Below are 17,713 nucleotides of genomic sequence, written 5' to 3'. Positions count from 1 at the left end.
GTGAAATATTTGTCTTTCTCTGACTAATTTTGCTTAGCATAATACACTCTAGTTCTATCCACATTGTTGCAAATGGCAAGATTTCATTTCTTTTGATTGCTGAGTAATACTCCATTGTGTATATATACCACATCTTCTTTATCCACTCATCAACTGATGGACATATGGCCTCTTTCCATACTTTGGCTGTTGTCGATAGTACTGCTATAAACATTGGGGTGCATGTACCCCTTCGAAACAGCACACATCCTTCGGATAAATCCCTAGTAGTGCAGTTGCTAGATCATAGAGTAGGTCTATTTTTAACTTTTTGAGGAACCTTCATACTGTTTTCCAGAGTGGCTGCACTCCCACCAGCAGTGCAAAAGGGTTCCTCTTCCTCCTCCTTTGCTGTGCCTTTCAGTTTGATGCAGCCCCTCTTGATTATTTTTGTTTCTGTTACTTTGCTTTTGGTGTCAAATTAAAAAAAAATCAAGTGCCAAAACCAACACTTGTTATCTCTTATCATGCCGCTCTGACAGATGTGAAATGATATCTCATTGTGGTCTTTTTCCTTAATAAACTTTTATTTTCATGAGTCTCAAATTCTGTGAAAGATTTTTGGTCAAGCTGTTTCCATTAAAAAGTACTGATTTTAAGAACTGATAACTAAAAACTGTCACACACACAAAAACCCAAATGGTCAACCAAACATTCTCCTTTCCTTCTAATGGTTTTACAATGCATTGTTATCAGTCTTTTAGTGTTAAACTTAAAAGAACAGTTGACACAAACAGTTCTGAGACTGTTATTCCACCACTGATTAAGACTGGGGTGGCAGAGATTGGGGGTAATATTCATTTAGCCTTCTGAGCTTTCTGGGCAGAACTGGTGACCTTGCCACCTCCAGCTCCCTTATTGTCCCCTGCTTTGATGACATCCGCAGCAACTGTCTGTCTCATGCCATGAACAGCAAAAAGTCTCTCAACACAGAAAAGCTTGCCAGTGACCATATCAACAATGGCAGCATCACCAGATTTCAAGAACTTGGGGCCATCTTCCAGCTTTTTTCCAGAACAATGATAAATCTTCTCCTTCAGCTCAGCAAACTTGCAAATAATGTGAGCTGTGTGACAACCCGGCACAAGTGCATATCTGGCACTGATTTGGCTGGAGGGTCCAGGATAATCACCTGAGCCATGAAGCCACTTGCTTCCATGGGTAAGTCTGTTTTGCTGTCATCTGCCACATTGCCATGATGAACATCTTTGACAGGTACATTCTTGACATTGAAGCCTACACTGTCCCCAGGAAGAACCTCACTCAAAACTCCATGGTTTATTTCAATAGACTGTACTTCAATTGTAACATGGACTGGAGCAAAGGTGACCACCATGCTGGGTATGAGCACCAGTCTTGGTATGCCTGGGTGGCTCAGCATCCAACTTCAGCTCAGGTCATGATCTCATGGTCCATGGATTTGAGCCTTGTATCAGGCTTGTGCTGACAGCTCAGAGCTTGGAGCCTGCTTTGGATTCTGTTTCCCCCTCTATCTCTCTGCCCCTCCTCCTCTCTCTCTCTCTCTCTCTCTCTCTCTCTCTCAAAAATAAAAATAAACACTAAAAGAAAAAAAAAAGAACACCAGTCTCCACCTGGCCCACAGGGACAATACCAATACCACCAATTTTGTAGACATCCTGAAAGGGCAGACTGGATGAGCTGGTAGCAGAATGCAGACTTCAAGCAGTGTGGTCCCACTGGCATTGCCATCTTTACATGTGACTTTCCATCCCTTGAATTAAGGCATGTTAGCACTTGGCTCCAGCAGGTTGTCACCGTTCCAACCAGACATTGGCACAAATGCTACAGTGCCAGGGTTGTACCCAATTTTCCCCGCCCAAGGGGCCCAAAGCTGCCATGGAATGACGACTGAGACACCAGACTCTACTGTCCTGCCCCTGAGGGCCACAGGCCCCCCCTGATGATCGGGGCAACCAGTCCCACCATTACTGGCCCTTCGCCACAAGTGCTCTGTACAATTAGAGGTCCCAAAACGCTCTGTTCTCGAAGAATCCCCGCGCCCTTATTAACCTATTAGAAACTGTTCTGTTTACTCATCAGACCACCTGGGATGATTACCAGCAATTGTTGCAGGTCCTGTTCACTACTGAGGATTGAAAAAAGATCCAATCGGAAACCAGGAAATTAGTTCCTGGGCCCACTGGAGTTCCCACTACTGACCAGGCTCGAATTGACGCTAGGTTTCCCCTGGCATGGCCAAATTGGGACTACAACTAGGCTGAAGGTAAGGAGAGCCTCTTAGTCTACGATCAGACTATTGGCAGGTCTCAAGGCTGTGGCTCGCAAGCCTACAATGTCAGTGAGGGACCAGAGGAAAGCCCGCAGCATTCCTTAAGAAAATAATAAAGGCATTCCACAAGTACAGCCCTATAGATTCTGAGGCTCAGGCAAACTTATCTGCAGAGGCCATGGCTTTTATCAATCAGTCTGCCCCTGACATTCAGAGAAAACTTCAGAAACTAGAACGTCTAGGAAAAGAAAGCCTCCAAGATCTAGTGGTCGTGGCAGAGAGGGTCTACAGCAACAGGGAAAGTGCAGAGGACAAGCAGGTAAGGGCTGAAAAGAGACAAAACCAGGGTCTAGCCAAGATCCTACTCGTGGCAACTACAGAACCAGAGGACCAGAAAAGACACCTCAGGCTGTTGGCTTCAGGAAAAGAAGGTAAGGGGAACTCCCAGCGACTCGAAGGGTGCCCCTGCCTAGACAAAAATCAATGTGCCTACTGCAAAGAAAAAGAACATTGGGCCAAAGAATGCCCCAAAAATAAGTCTAAAAACTCCCATTCTAGTAATGAGAGATGATACTGATTAGGGGGGACGGGGTTCAGCAACCTTCCCCAAACCCAGAGTAACCCTAAAAGTGAAAGGGAAATCCACCGAGTTCCTAATGGACACTGGGCTCAACATTCTAAGGAGCACGCGGTAGGGATGTCAGGGCCTGAGGGCTGCCCTGCCCAGCCCCAAGCCGGCCGCCCGCACCTCCGCTGCTCCCACATACCAGGAACCCTGTGTCCAGCCTGGGCAAGGTCTCCAAGGCCGTCCTCACCCAACTTGCGGCCTCCACGCAGCACACTCACCCATCGCTGACCACCACGCACTTGATGGCCTGCCTGAAATGCTGCTGACACCAGATGCTGGATTTAACCTTGGCTCCAGCAGCTTGTTAAGCTCCTCATCGTTGCAGATGACTAGCTCCGGGATATCCACAGTAAAGTAGCAGCCCTTGATAAAGAAGAACGCCTACCAAGGAGCTGAAGAACCACCGCCCACCGAGCACTCCCAACCAAACATGAGACTGCCCAGATCATGGCCAAAAATTCCTAAAAGACATCTTCATAAAATATGAGTTTCCTCAGATGATAGGGTCAGACTGCATTTGTGTCCAAAGTAAGCCAGAATTTAGCCACCGCCCTGGGGATTAATTGGAAATTACATTGTACATACAGACCGCAGAGTTCAGAACAGATGAAAAATAAATAGAACTCTAAAAGAGACCTTAATTAAATTGACCTTGGAGACTGGCAGAGACTGGGTAGCTCTCCTCCCCTTTGCACTCTATAGGGTGTGCAACTCACCCTACCAGATGGGATTAACTCCTTTTGAAAACATGTCTGGCCTGAATTGCATGCCCTCTATGCAAATAGAATGCATGATTACTAAACATAAGTTTGAGTTTTCAGTTTCCTGTTGCAGAAAAAGTAAGACTATTTAGACCTTTTAAAAGAGATAATTTTAAAATTCTAATGTAAACACCTCTTAATTGGTTACTAAGTCCTCAATTGGAGACTAAGGTTTCCTAAGTTACAATTCTGCTAAGTGTACTTAAAACTGATGGAAAATAAGGAAAACAATCTTGTATGTAGGAAGCTGAGAGATACATAAAAAAAAGAGGTAAGAAATAGAAATACATTTTTATTGAGAGTAAAAGAAAGTAATTTTGTCCTAAATAAGACTGGTTGTTTAGAGAAAAATGGTTTTGAGACAAAGTTTAAAGGCAAAAGAAGGTGTAGAATGTCCGTAAATGGAAACCTTTAAAAAATATTCTATGTGTACTCAGGATAAACTAAGGTTGAGACAAATAGAATTTTAAAAATACACTGGTATGAAGTTAAAACTCTGCTTTTCTCTCTGGTCAAAAGACAAAGTTTTCTTGGATTGTAAATCTGCTCTTGATAAGACAATGTAAACAAAGGTTTTCTCCTTTTACTGCCAAGAAACATAATTAAAACTTCTCAATGTTAAAGGAGCTAGGTTTTTCTACATTCACTTTTAAGATCTTTTATTGCCACTTTGGTTAAATTAAAAAAAAAGGTTTTAATGATCTGTAATCTTATTTAGGATACACTTTATAACTTCCTAAAGTTTTAACAAACTTCCCAGGACTTAAATAGTGGAAAAGGCCTTCTGGCCAATTAGGCTTTTGATTTGAGATGCTAAGTTACTTGGAAAAACACTATGTACTATGTACAACAGTAAATCTTAGGTTGTATTGCATGGGTAAATGCTATAACTGCCCAAATATATATGCAAATCCTAAAGTTTTAATGTTTTGGTATAGAGTTATCACGTAATATTCGGATTACTTAAAATATTATATGTCACAAAAATAACTGAATTTCTTTGTCAATTGCATAACAATGTCCATCTGAGATTTTGTCATTTAAATAGATTGCGTGCCTTCATGCAAGAACGTCTGGGGGCAATACAACCCATAATACTTAGGTCCCAGTACCACCATCCTAATGATTGGGACCCAACCGAAGACCCATGACTGGGCCTTCACATACACAAGAGAAAGGGGGAATGAAGAGCCTAAGTAACGTCATTTTGAAATTAAGGCCCCCATTAAGAGCAACCTCGGGCTGCACATAGCTCCAGTTCCTCAGATTGCTCAAGGCTAAAGCCATCTTCGGACTGCCCTCGGATCAGCTAATCAAAAAAACATTCCTGTGGTCTGAGTCAAGGCTGGGAACTGTAGACAGTTATTCTGTACAAACTAGCCAATTTCTCACCGCTTGCCTGAACCCCACGTGGGCCCTTTGAACTCACCTCATAATTGATCATTTTCAAAGGATCTTCAAAAGTCATGATTGGGTCCCACCAAAAGTAATGAACACCTCACAGATGCTGAATGGTCAAAGCTGTTACCATGGGTGCTGTACAATTGTAATTGGTGCTTTTGTGATGATGCTATACTTACAACGTGTTCACTGTAACACTCCCGTCCTTGACCCCATAAAAACCCTACTCTCTATTGTTCGGGGCTTCACCTTCTGCCACTACACCGGTAGGCGGGTGAGCCCCTGCTCGAGCTTGTAATAAAGACCCTTTTGTACTTGCATTGGTGTCAGCTCCTTGGGGGTCTCAGGGGACTCGCGAATCGGGCACAACAATACGGTGATTACAAGGGGGTGGATGTGGGGAAAGTGGGGAGACATGGTCAAAGGGAGCAACCTTTCAATTACAAGATGGTAAGTTCTGGGGAATCTAATGTAAGCATGGCAATTACAGCTAACAATACTGTATTACATACTTGAAAGTTGTTAAGGGAATAAATCTTAAATGTCCTCACCACAAAAAAGAAATTATAATTAGATGATGTAACAGCAGTACTAGCCAACACTAAGGTGGTAATCATTTTGCAAAATATTAGTGTATCAAATCAACACACTGTATACCTTAATCTTACATAATGTTCTATGTCAATTGTATCTCAATAAAGTTAAAAAAAAATAAAGCCAATCATGATTGTCAGGTTGCTGTGCCTATGTGACTCTAACACATTAATGCCAAAGAATATGGCCAAATAACTATACAGGGATTAAAATTGAACCGTGATTTTGGGTTTAAATAACATGAATTGTGTAAAATGCAAATATATGTGAAGAGCTGCTCTAATTCTCAAATTTTAAGTCATGAAATAACATTTTTTATGGCAAGTAAAGAGCAGACGTTCTTAATAACTAAAGGAAATAGACAAAAATAGCAATACGTGCTTATACTGAAGTAGAAAGAGATTACATATGAGAAGAATCTTCCTAAAGGTATATTTATCACTGACCACGTATTAAAAGTTTGTAATTCACTATTTAAAGATATCTTTATTTTAAAATAATTTGCAATTTACGGAAAAGTTACAAGGATGTACGCAGAATTCCTTCACCAGGGAACTCTCTTGCCCCACTATGAACATATCTATGGTCCATTTGTCAAAATTAAGAACATTGGTACAAAAATATTAACTACACTAAAGGCTTCCTTCAGATTTCACTCCAAGAAAACTTGAAAGCAGTGTCTCAAAGCCATGTTTGTACACCTCTGTTCACATCACCATTATTGACCACAGCTAAAATGCAGAAGCAACCAAAAGTGTTTCTCTGGATGAAGTGATAAGCAAAGTATAATAGATACCTGCAATGTATTATGTTATTCATCTTTTTTAAAATGATATAATTTTGTGCTCACTTCAGCAGCACATATACTAAAATAAAAAGGGAGAGATTCTGATATAAGCTACAACATGGATGAGTCTTGAAGACAACTTGCTATGTGAAAAAGACTAATACTATGTGATTCCATTTATATGAAATACTTAGAGTAGTCAAAATTATACAGACAGAAAGTAGAATGGTGGTTGCCAAGGTCTGGAGGAAGGGTAGAAAAACAGTTATCTTTTAATGGGTATAGAGTTACAGTTTTACAAGATGAAAAGAATTACGGAAATGGACAGTGGTGATAGTTGCACATTATGAAAGTATTTAATACTACTGAACACTACACTCAAAAGGGGTTAAGATGATAAATTTTATGTTACACATATTTTACCACAATGTTAAACACTAAAAGAATAAAAAATACAACCATTTAGACTCCAGTTTTTGAGAGTCATGTGCTTTGGAGTTGGATGTAACAAAATTCTGATGGCTGCATAATCTCAGACACATGATTGAACTTATCTAAGTCCCAGTCTCTCCTTAATAAAGTGAAGAAAATAATGACACCTTTCTCATATGGTTCAGGAAAAGAAAAGTAAATTAGATAAGGCAGGTAGGTAAAATTCTTGGCACACTGTCCAGTACATAATAAGCACCCAATAAATACTAGATATAATAATCAGCTATATATTCTCTTTTCCTTTCTAAAAGCATTATCAAAACTGTAACACAGTTGTTTCAAAGAAACCTCCAGTTACCTTTCTTTTTCCCTTCCAGAAAGATCAGAAAAGAGAGTCTTGAAAGGTGTACATTTATATATGCATATACATGTATGGATATTTGTATGTATGTACGTTTGGAAGGATTGTGACTTGCTGATCCATGCACATGGTATAGGATTCAAGCAGATTTTATACAGAAGCAATTCTGAAAGTGCAACCCAGGGACCTCTCAGGTTCTTGAGATCCTTTTCATAGGACTGTGAGATGAAAACTGTTTTCATAATAGTACTAAGATATTGTTTCCCTTTCTCACTCTGATTCTTTCTCAAGTGTATAGTGGTGTTCTCCAGATTCTCCAGGATATGTGAGATTGCAAAGACTGAATACAGCAGCTAATATAAGAATCCAGCTGTCTCTTAAGCCAGACACTAAAAAGATTTGCAGGGAAAAAAAACATCAATGTCATTCTTCTCATTAAATTTTGTTTTATAAACTATAGTTATTTTCATTTAACAAGATGTTATTTACGTTAACACACAATGGGTTTATTCTTATTTTCAAGTAAATTATTAAATAGGTCTTTTTAAGATTTCTGCTTTAATTTCTAGTACAGTAAATATTGATGGACATATTACTCACATAAACAAAAACACTTGGAGAACTTCAATTAATATTTAAGACCAAAAGGCGTCCTGAGGCACCTGGATGGCTCAGTCAGTTAAGCATCCAACTCAGGTCATTATTTCATGGTTCATGAGTTCGAGCCCAGTGTCAGGCTCTGTCTGATAGCTCAGAGCCTGGAGCCTGCTTTGGATTCTGTGTCTTCCTTTCTCTCGACCCCTTCTCTGTTTTCTCTCTCTCTCTCTCTCTCTCAAAAATAAATAAACATTAAAAATTTTTTCATTAAATAAATAAACATTAAAAAAATTTGAAGACCAAAAGGGATCCTAAGACTAGAAAAGTTTGAGAACCGATATATGTGAGAAACGAATCTCTCTCCCATACCTATCTGTCCCACTAGGCACAAATTCCCTTACCAGTTTTCTTTGTATTGCATGCATATATATAAAATAAATATTACATAAGACATATTATTTTTATTATTACAAATGGTAGTATATCATGCACATTGAAAATTTTGAAATATGAACAAGTGACCATTATTTCATCACACTCTTCAACTCTTCCTTCTAGAAGAGCCCTTAAAGCATGCTGTTTTTTCTCTCCCAGCTGTTACTGAAGCATCAAGGACACCCACTTTTCTTTGGTTGTTCACCTGCCAATAACAGGGTAAGAGAAATTTGTGTCATGTTTGTGGACTATAAGAAAATTTTTATTTTTAATTTATTGACATCACCTGTTCTTTAAGCTAGTAAGATAGTTATAACACCTTTAGAGTGCTGACTTTCTTCTCTTTGCAAGTATTGTAAATGCTCCTAAACCAACATAACTATAATTATAATGTAACCCAAAGAGATGTATGAATCTAACCAAGGAAGGAACGCTTTTTTATCTTTGGTGCAATCATGGTCATTTTTGCATTTCTTACTTACCGATTCTCACTTAAACTGCTTCTAATCTGCAACTAACCCTTCCACTGAATTTCTTATGTCAATTCCTATAACTGTTCCAGAAGTTCTATCTGGTTCTTTTTTCGAATACCTACTACAGTAAAACCTTGGTTTGCGAGCATAATTCATCCAGAAACATGTTTACAATCCAAAGCATTTGTATATCAAAGCGAATTTCAAGAACCTTTGGCTCAGTTGTGACCATGTGACATTTGGCACCGTGTACTACTCATAGTGTAAGACATCTCTTGTCTTGCAGAACACTCACAGAACAAGTTACTCACAATTTAAGATTTTACTGTATCTTCTCTGTGTAAGGGTTTTCTCTCTATTATAATTGTCATTCTCTCATTTATTTGTTTATTCACTTGAACATACCTAAAGTCATGGATAATCCCAATATCTCAAGACTCTGGAGATTAATTCTGTCGTTTGTTTTGCAAGGGCCTGGATTGAAAGCATGATGGGCATGGAGGAGGGTACTTGTGGGGATGAGCACTGGGTGTTATATGGAAACCAACTTGACAATAAACTATTAAAAAAAAAAGAAAGCATGCTTTTCCAGATGTGGCACTTGTTTCTGGAAGGTGTCCAAGGATGCACTTTTACAGTAAATTGTTGATTTTAATCTTATTAAAGCATGTGGATAATACAAATTTGAAATGAAATGCCTAAACCATGTGAGAACAGCCCTGTAGTTACCATTCATCAGGAAACATTTATTTCAGTCAGTGACTAGCAGAAGGTAGTTGTTTTCTAGTCTACCTCCTTCACCGTTGTTGCTGCCTCTGCAGATCCCATCAATTTCATCTCCAATGGACCCAAAATCTGTCTTCCATCTTTGTGAGGCCTTTAAAATCCAAGTATATTGGTTACTGAGACCTACAAAACCTTCCGATTTTTCATTTGACTCTCAAGTTTTGGCCCTGGAGTTTCCCCCTTCTTTCTTATAAATTCAGCTATGCACTGAAAAGGATGCCCATTGTTAATTTGTCTAGCATTCTAGCCCATTTTTTAAAGTGTTTTGCATTGGAAGAGGTAACAGATAATCTAGTCCACCATATCGCTAGAACCAGAAGTCCTCGTTATTCTTTATGGTTCAAGTTTAGGTCACCTAAAGACAAAATCAAATTTATCTTCCAGATTCTTTCTCTTCTCAAACCTAAATTACTGCATCTCTCCAACTTCATCAGAGAATGGAAAGGCAAAATCCTTTGTCAACGCTATTACCAACATAATTTTGACATTCTTCTGTTATGAGAAACTGTACATTGTAGAACTGGTTGTGTTTTCTGGCTGCTTTGACTACTAAAGAGTACATTAACACAGCAGACATATTAAAAATCTACATTTGATATTTCTATCATCAGCCTTCCAGGCAGTTTTTCTATCAAAGGACTCTTGCTCTGGCCCTTCCCAATGTAGTATCTGGTCTCATGGGCTCCTTTTTCATCCTCCCTGTTGATGCATCCCCATCCTCAGCTTTAGATTTCTCTCCCTCACTCTCCAATACACAGCAGATTGGCTCTCTCTTTGGTTCCTTTTTCCAATGAACATATACTAACTTCTCAAAATGCTTGACACAACTAAGGCTTTCCCACTAGCATAGTCCATCTTCCTTAGAAAGAAAAGAAAAAAGAAAAAAACCCACTCCTATATCATCCCAGCCTTATTTACCCAGAACTACTGTTTAAACAAGAATTGAGACAAACCTCTAGAAAACAATGGGATGATTAGCAATTACCATGAAATATTTATAGTAATTGGATATCTCTAACTCTGGTTTGTAGAGCATGGAGCCTCCAAGGACAGAGATTGAGAGGTTTTGGGTGCCTTTTATTACAAAAATGAAACAAAAGCAGGACTTTACAAATATTTTACATAATCCAGAACGTTCAAACATCAGGACCTTGAAATTTCATAACTTTGCCCAATGGGCCCGTTATGAAAAATACCCACCAAATCTATGGGAAATGTTGGCCACAAATCCTGAGTTTAGTACTAATTCCTAGGGCCTGTAATACCACTCTAAAACAGGCCAGTCTGAGGAAGGGCAGATGGGAATCAGGTGATAAATGTAATCCAATGTCCCCTCACAGCAGTCCCCAGGAAGTTCACATATCCTTAACAATTTCTCCAATTTAAAAAAAAAAAATTGTTGAACACCTTTATTTTATGGTTTTTTTAATTTCAGAGAGAGAAAGAGAGAGAAGAAGGGAAGAAGAGGGAGAGAGAGAGAGAGAGAGAGAGAGAGAGAGAGAATCTTAAGCAGGCTCCATGCCCAGCATGGAGCAGGACATGGGGCTCAATACCATGACCTTGGGATCATGCCCTGAGGCAAAATCAAAATTCAGATGCTCAATCCACTGAACCAACAGGCACCCCAATAATTGCATTTCTGACAAGCAACATGTGATGCTAATGCTGCTGGTCCATAAACCACACTTTGAGAACCACCCTGGACTAAGACAAAGGATAACAAAGTGCCTGTCCTGCACCATCTACCCAATTTGTTTTCCTGGAAATGCCATCTCTTATCTAGCAGCATGACACTACTCCAAAGCCCAAAGCTCATGAATGCATTTTTATGCTCCAGGACTTTCATATGATAGTTAGCACCATAAAAAAGTTTTAAAATGTAAATGTCTGGTATTTCTTCTGGGAGCTCCCTGATTTGTAGGACGATTTATTTCCCCGTGCTTCATACAAACACAGGAAACAAGGGACAGTCGGTCCCACATTGGCATAATCTGACAGACTTACACATGTAGTGGTTACGATTTGAAACGGTACCAGACACGTTCAAGTACTGACTGTTCTTGCAACAGTTTTGGTTTTTTGTTTGTTTAGTGTCTGATTCTGAAGGGGAAAACAAAGATGAGTAAGACATGGTCCAAGGCACAAAGACACCTGAAAGTTTACTGGAAGAAGTAAGCTGTGTAAAAATAGGTTTATTGCAGGACGAGGAGCGCAGAGCAGGAACAGAACACTAGACCTGGAAGAAAAACACCCCATGCCTATCGAAGCTTTGCCGCTGACTAATTGTGTGATGGTATGGCAAGTCCCTGTGCAATGTGTGCTGACAGACCCTGGGATCAGTATCTGATAAATACGCGGACCACAGGTGTGACACCTCCTGAGCCCATGATTCTCCAAGATGGCTCTGCCCCTGAACGCGAAGCACCAGTGATGAAAGCTAATCCTGGAATGGATAAAGCTAAGATATCAGTACTTAGGAGAGCCTTTCTCTGTTATAGTGAGTGCCTCCCAAGAGGCACGCAGTGCATCCGCCCACTGCCGAAAGGAAAGTGGCCTCTACAGCTAGCTGGTTCTAAAAAAGAATTTTTTTTTTTTTGAGAATTCACCATTTGTCAGGCACTATTTTTAGTTAAATACATTAACTCACTTAATCTACACAACAACCATATGAGGAGCTGCCAGTCTCCCTTCTGCCCGGGATGCTTTTCCCCAGACACCCCTGTGGTTCACTTCCTCACCCCTTTCAGGTCTTTGCTCAGGTACCACCTTTTTAATGAGGTCTGCCCTGATTGCTCTCTTTGAAAATTTAAAATCCTCCCGCCACCAAAAAAAACCCACAAAACCATATTCCCTTTACCTTCCTCTACTTCTTTTCTTCTCATCACATCAATCACATTCTAATAATATAATGCACTTATGTTTACTGTTTCCTGTCTTCCATATTTAAATGTACATTTCCTGAGCACAGGGTGTTGGTTTGAAACTTTGGGAGTTCTCCGGCTGAAATTCAAACCTGGTCCCCCTACATGGAGGGCAGGGAGAGACCAAAGAAAGAGGCAGGCCAGTCCAGATTGGTAAGTGGCAGGTTTAACAAGCAAGGGAGCTACTATATGAAGCTTGTCCTGGGCAACAAGAAGATGAATGGATCTTCATACCCACCCGCTAGAATCTTAAAAGTTTATATAGAGCCCTTAACAGGGTTCAGTCCCATACACAGTCCAAATGGTCCCATCAACACATTTCTTCTTTGATGCTGTGCCCTTGAAACAGCTCTGGCTATGGGAATGATGCTCCGAATGTACATTCCAATGACGGGGAGGGACTAAGAAGCCTCTTGTCACCTGGGTCTAGCTCTCAGGACAACTGGTAGTCACGGCCTCTTGATGACCTCCAGCACAGGGATCTCTGTTTTGTTCACTGATGTGTCTCTAGTACCTCAAACCCAGGAAAGCAAACTTCTCAGTGCAGTTCCAGATAGCAGATACTTCTGGCTTTGGGAGCCATAGAGTCTCTGTTCCAACAAAACTCTGCCCTTCATCATTCAAAAGCAGCCACAAGTAATACATAAGCAAATGAGTATAGCTGAGTTGAATAAGACTTTACTTATGGACATTGAGGCTTGAATTTAACACAATCTTCACATATCACAAGATTTTCTTCTTTTTATTTTTTTCAACCACTTAAAAAGGTAAAAAAAAAAAAAATTCTTAGTTTACAGACCAGAAAAAAACCAGGGAGTAGGCTGGATGCAGCCCCCAGGCCACAGTTCGCCAACAGCTGACCTGGAAATAGTAAAGGTTCAAATGGAAGATTTTATGCCAAAGTAGTTGAGGGTACTTGAAAGTGTGTGTTATTTTAAGTATATTGAGCATTCCTTATACAATCATGTCTATGTTATTATTGTGTTTACCAAGTGCTTTTCATAGTCAGCACAGAAAATTTAACTTTATCACCTCTCTGAATTACAACTCATTTAAGTTAGTTAGACTGGATCAGAAATTTCTCGATAGAAATGGTAAACAGTCAACAATTCTGACCCCAAATATCTCATCCATCTCCCATTGTACGTCATCAATAAAACAAGCTCTCAACATGAGCTTTAGATTTGATTTTATGATTTTTTTAATGTTTATTTAGTTTTGAGAGAGAGAAACAGAGAGACTGAGTGTGAGCAGGGGAGGGGCAGAGAGAGAGGGGGACACAGAATCTGAAGCAGGCTCCAGGCTCTAAGCTGTCAGCACAGAGCCTGATGCGGGGCTTGAACTCACAGCAAGATTATGATCTGAGCCGAAGTCGGATGCTTAACCCACTGAGCCACCCAGGCGCCCCAATTTTATGATTGTTTAAAAAGTAACAGACAGCGCTAGAACTACAGCAGGTATGACAGTGTGTACATTTTTGACAGTGACTCATACTGAGAAAAGATGAAGTTGGCTTATGTCAAAGGTATAGAAAAGGCTGCATGAGCCCAGACATGTAGAGCTGGAACTGGAGGATTAACTCAGCGCGTTTCCGAACCGCAGGGCCCGCTGGTGGGAGCGCTGTACTGGGGAGGTTAGTTCAGGACTTTATTCTTATAGACACACCCTGCTCTCCTAAGACTAAGGTAGACGTTCCCCAACGTGACGCACAAAGAAAGCGCTTCCTATAGTAGAGAGTCAATAAATATTTTAATTAATGGTTGAACATATAGATAGCTTTGAACTACTGGGGGGAAGAAAACACTCATTCTAGTAAACAGGCCATCAATAAATATGATTTTTTTCTTCTCTATTCTTTTCTGCCATGGGAAAAACAATAAATATATCCCCAAATGCTTGGCCACTTATTCATTCATTTATTCACATATATTAAGTATATGCTATGTTCCAGAAACTCTACAAAAGTACTGGACTTACAAAACTATTCAAGGCAGCAGGACTGCCCTGCAACTTTCATGGGGACCAAACACTTTCCTTCCCTCCATAAAAATCAATTAAACATGTGGGTCATGATGGACAGTGAGATGGCATTGGCTGGTATGTGGCTTGACAGTTCAGGCAGTCAACCACATACTCCATTAATAAAGTTTCCTGATAGGGGGCAACTGGGTGGCTCTGTCGGTTGAGCATCAGACTCTTGATTTTGGCTCAGCTCAAGATCCCAGGGTCGTGGGATGGAACCCCACATCTGGCTCCACACTAAGCATGGTGCTTGCTTGGGTTTCTCTCTCTCTACCCCCCTCTCCCCTGCTTGCACATTCTCTCTCTCTCTCTCTAAAAAAAATAAACTAATTTAATTTAATTAAAAAAAAAATAAGGTTTCCTGACAGAAGAGACAATACTAAACCCAATGTGTCAGAAGTTTTGAGACCAGCATGACTACCATCTCGCTCTTCTTCAATTTCACAGCATTCTGAGGGAAGCAAATCACCAGATTGGCCGATGCACCAGGATCCACCACACACAGCATAAATTATTTAAAAATTACCTCAGAGATTCAGAAAGAAACTTGTGTCTCAAGAAGAAATCAAATTTATTCAAATGTCGAGGTCTGGAATAAGCAATTAGACAAAAGAACAGTCTTTAATATAAAGGATTTCCAAAATGGCACATCAGAAATTATACATTAAGTAACTTGAATAAATATTCTGTAAAAAAATTAAATATAGAAAATTTAGACGAACATTTATATCACTTAATATATGTATCCTTGTCAGCTTCTCCTAATTGGTCAAACTTACCTAATTATTCATATACTTATCAAAGTATACATTGTTAAATGTTAGTCTATTAATTTACAATTATCAAGTTTTTTTGTTTTTTTAATATTTGTTTATTTTTAAGAGAGACGGTGTGAGTAGGGAAAGGGCAGAGAAAGAGGGAAACACAGAATCTGAAGCAGGCTCCAGGCTCTGAGCTATCATCACAGAGCTTGATGCAGGGCTGAACCCACCAATGGTGAGATCATGACCCAAGCTGAAGTCAGACGCTTAACCAACTAAGCCACCCAGGCACCCCTACAATTCTCGAGTATTACCAGTGTTGAGCTATTAAAAGTACACAATACCTAGTAAACTATAGGTTTTCCATAATTTCACTTTTCTTTCAGCTTCTGTTTAGACATGGGAAGATTTTTCAGACAGAATTGCTATTTTTGGGAAGTGGTTTTTCCTGAAATTGGATGAGAGTCAGTGAAAGAATTTGCATTTTTTCATTCACAAAGTTACTGGAGTATAACTAGTTTAAAAAGCATATCCTACACTAACTGATAAAAATATAGCCATGGTAAAACAGGTGATTTGTGGTATTAAAACTGGGAGTTAACACAAAAGACTATTCGTAACCTATATTCAAAGGAAAATACCAGAGTGTAAAACAGAAAATAAGAGATCAAAATGAATATAACATAGGAATAGATGTTTGACTAGAAAATGCGACTTACTATGTTATTAGGGGTGGAAAGTCTTTTTTTTTTAATTATTTTTTAACATTTATTTATTTTTTGAGAGACAGAGACAGAGAATGAGCAGAGGAAGGGCAGAGAGAGAGGAAAACACAGAATCCAAAGCAGGCTACAAGTTCTGAGCTGTCAGCACAGAGCCCGACCTGGGGCTCACACCCAGGAATTGCAAGATCATGACCTGAGCCAAAGTTGGATGCTTAACCGACTGAGACACCAGGTACCCCAGGGGTGGTAAATCTTATTCTTTGATTTCATTTACTGTTTTGATTGTCATCATGTGTGCAAATTCTGATAACCACTAACTTTTTCAAAGGGCAATTTATGAAACTTTAATAGGATCTTACAGTCCCAAGGAAGGGTATACATTGTTGTGAAAGTAAAGTTTCACAAAGCCAAATAAGTTGCCTTTCATACCTTAAAAAAAGTAAACATTTTATTTTGCATTGATATAAAAATAAATATAATTCAGGCTAGATTCATTATTATATTCATTATCTCTTCTGAATTTAAAATAAATTAAAATTACATTGTTGTGGGCCCCTTAAAGTATCATAGAGCCTGGGCACTGTGTCTATAGTGCCTAATTGTGTGTCACAGTTGGCCCTGTGACAGTCTCTGCCTTCCTGCCTTCCATCCTCCATAATTCAATAATGTACTTTTTAAAATGTTTATTTAGTTAGAGAGAGAATGCATGCATGCACGCAATAGCAAGAGAGGGACAGAGAGAGAGACAGAGAATTCCAAGCATGTTCCATGGTGTCAGTGCAGAATCAGACACGGGGCTCCATCTCCCAAACCATTACCTGAGCTGAAATCAAAAGTCAGACGCTTAACCAACTGAGCCACCCAAGTGCCCCAATCCTGCATAATTCAAAAGTTATTCAGGGGCGCCTGGGTGGCTCAGTCTGTTAAGCGTCCGACTTCGGCTCAGGGCATGATCTCGCAGTTCATGGGTTTGAGCCCCACGTCGGGCTCTGTGCTGACAGCCAGCTCAGAGCCTGGAGCCTGTTTCAGATTCTGTATCTCCCTCTCTCTCTGACCCTCCCCTGTTCACACTGTCTGTCTGTCTGTCTCTCTCTCTCTCAGAAATAAATAAAACATTAAAAAAAAATTTTAAATAAAAAGTTATTCAAAGGGCTGAGCATAATAAGTGGGAATGACAGGTGGAATTCCAGGGTGTGGGAGTCTTGAAGGGTAATTATGAAGAGTTTCCAAACTGAGGAAGTGAGGACTGTGGCAATGGGGGAAGGAGAATGAATGTGCAGAGAGACGGTGACAGCTGCTTAGTGAGAGATCGTAGGTTTTGAGCAGGGTGAGGAGAGGATCTGGCTGTGTGACGGGCAAATGGGAAGGGTGGTGAGGCGAGATCATAGAACAAGAGCAGATGAGAAGAGTGACCTCACAGCTTAGTCCAGGCTATCAGAAGCCTGAGTGGAATATGTGTGTTTGTGTTCCTTAGCTCTAGCCATTGAGAAAAGCTGCGAGCAGTGACATCCCAATAACAGTAAATATACCTATCTTTTCCCATTCCGTTGGTTGCCTATTAATTTTCTGGGTTGTTTCCTTGGCTGTGCAGAAGCTTGCACGTATAGGAGGATTAGGAGGAACTTGACGGAGGAACAAGGGGGAGAAGAAAGGCGGAAATGGTGGGGGAAAGGGAGAGAGGCAAACCATGAGAGACTCTTGAATGCTGACAAAAACTGAGGACTGATGGATGTGGGGGG

General features: G+C 40.0%; 1 pseudogene; it reads right to left on the bottom strand.

Moving 5' to 3' along the window:
• Positions 1-836: 836 nt before the first annotated feature.
• LOC120238561 lies at positions 837-2,388 on the bottom strand (annotated as a pseudogene).
• Positions 2,389-17,713: the final 15,325 nt, after the last annotated feature.

Source organism: Hyaena hyaena, unplaced genomic scaffold, assembly GCF_003009895.1.
Source record: "Hyaena hyaena isolate Hyena2069 unplaced genomic scaffold, ASM300989v1 scaffold_209, whole genome shotgun sequence".
Classification (NCBI taxonomy): domain Eukaryota; kingdom Metazoa; phylum Chordata; class Mammalia; order Carnivora; family Hyaenidae; genus Hyaena; species Hyaena hyaena.
The sequence above is the reverse complement of the archived record's forward strand: the minus strand, read 5'-3'. Positions and strand labels throughout refer to the sequence as shown.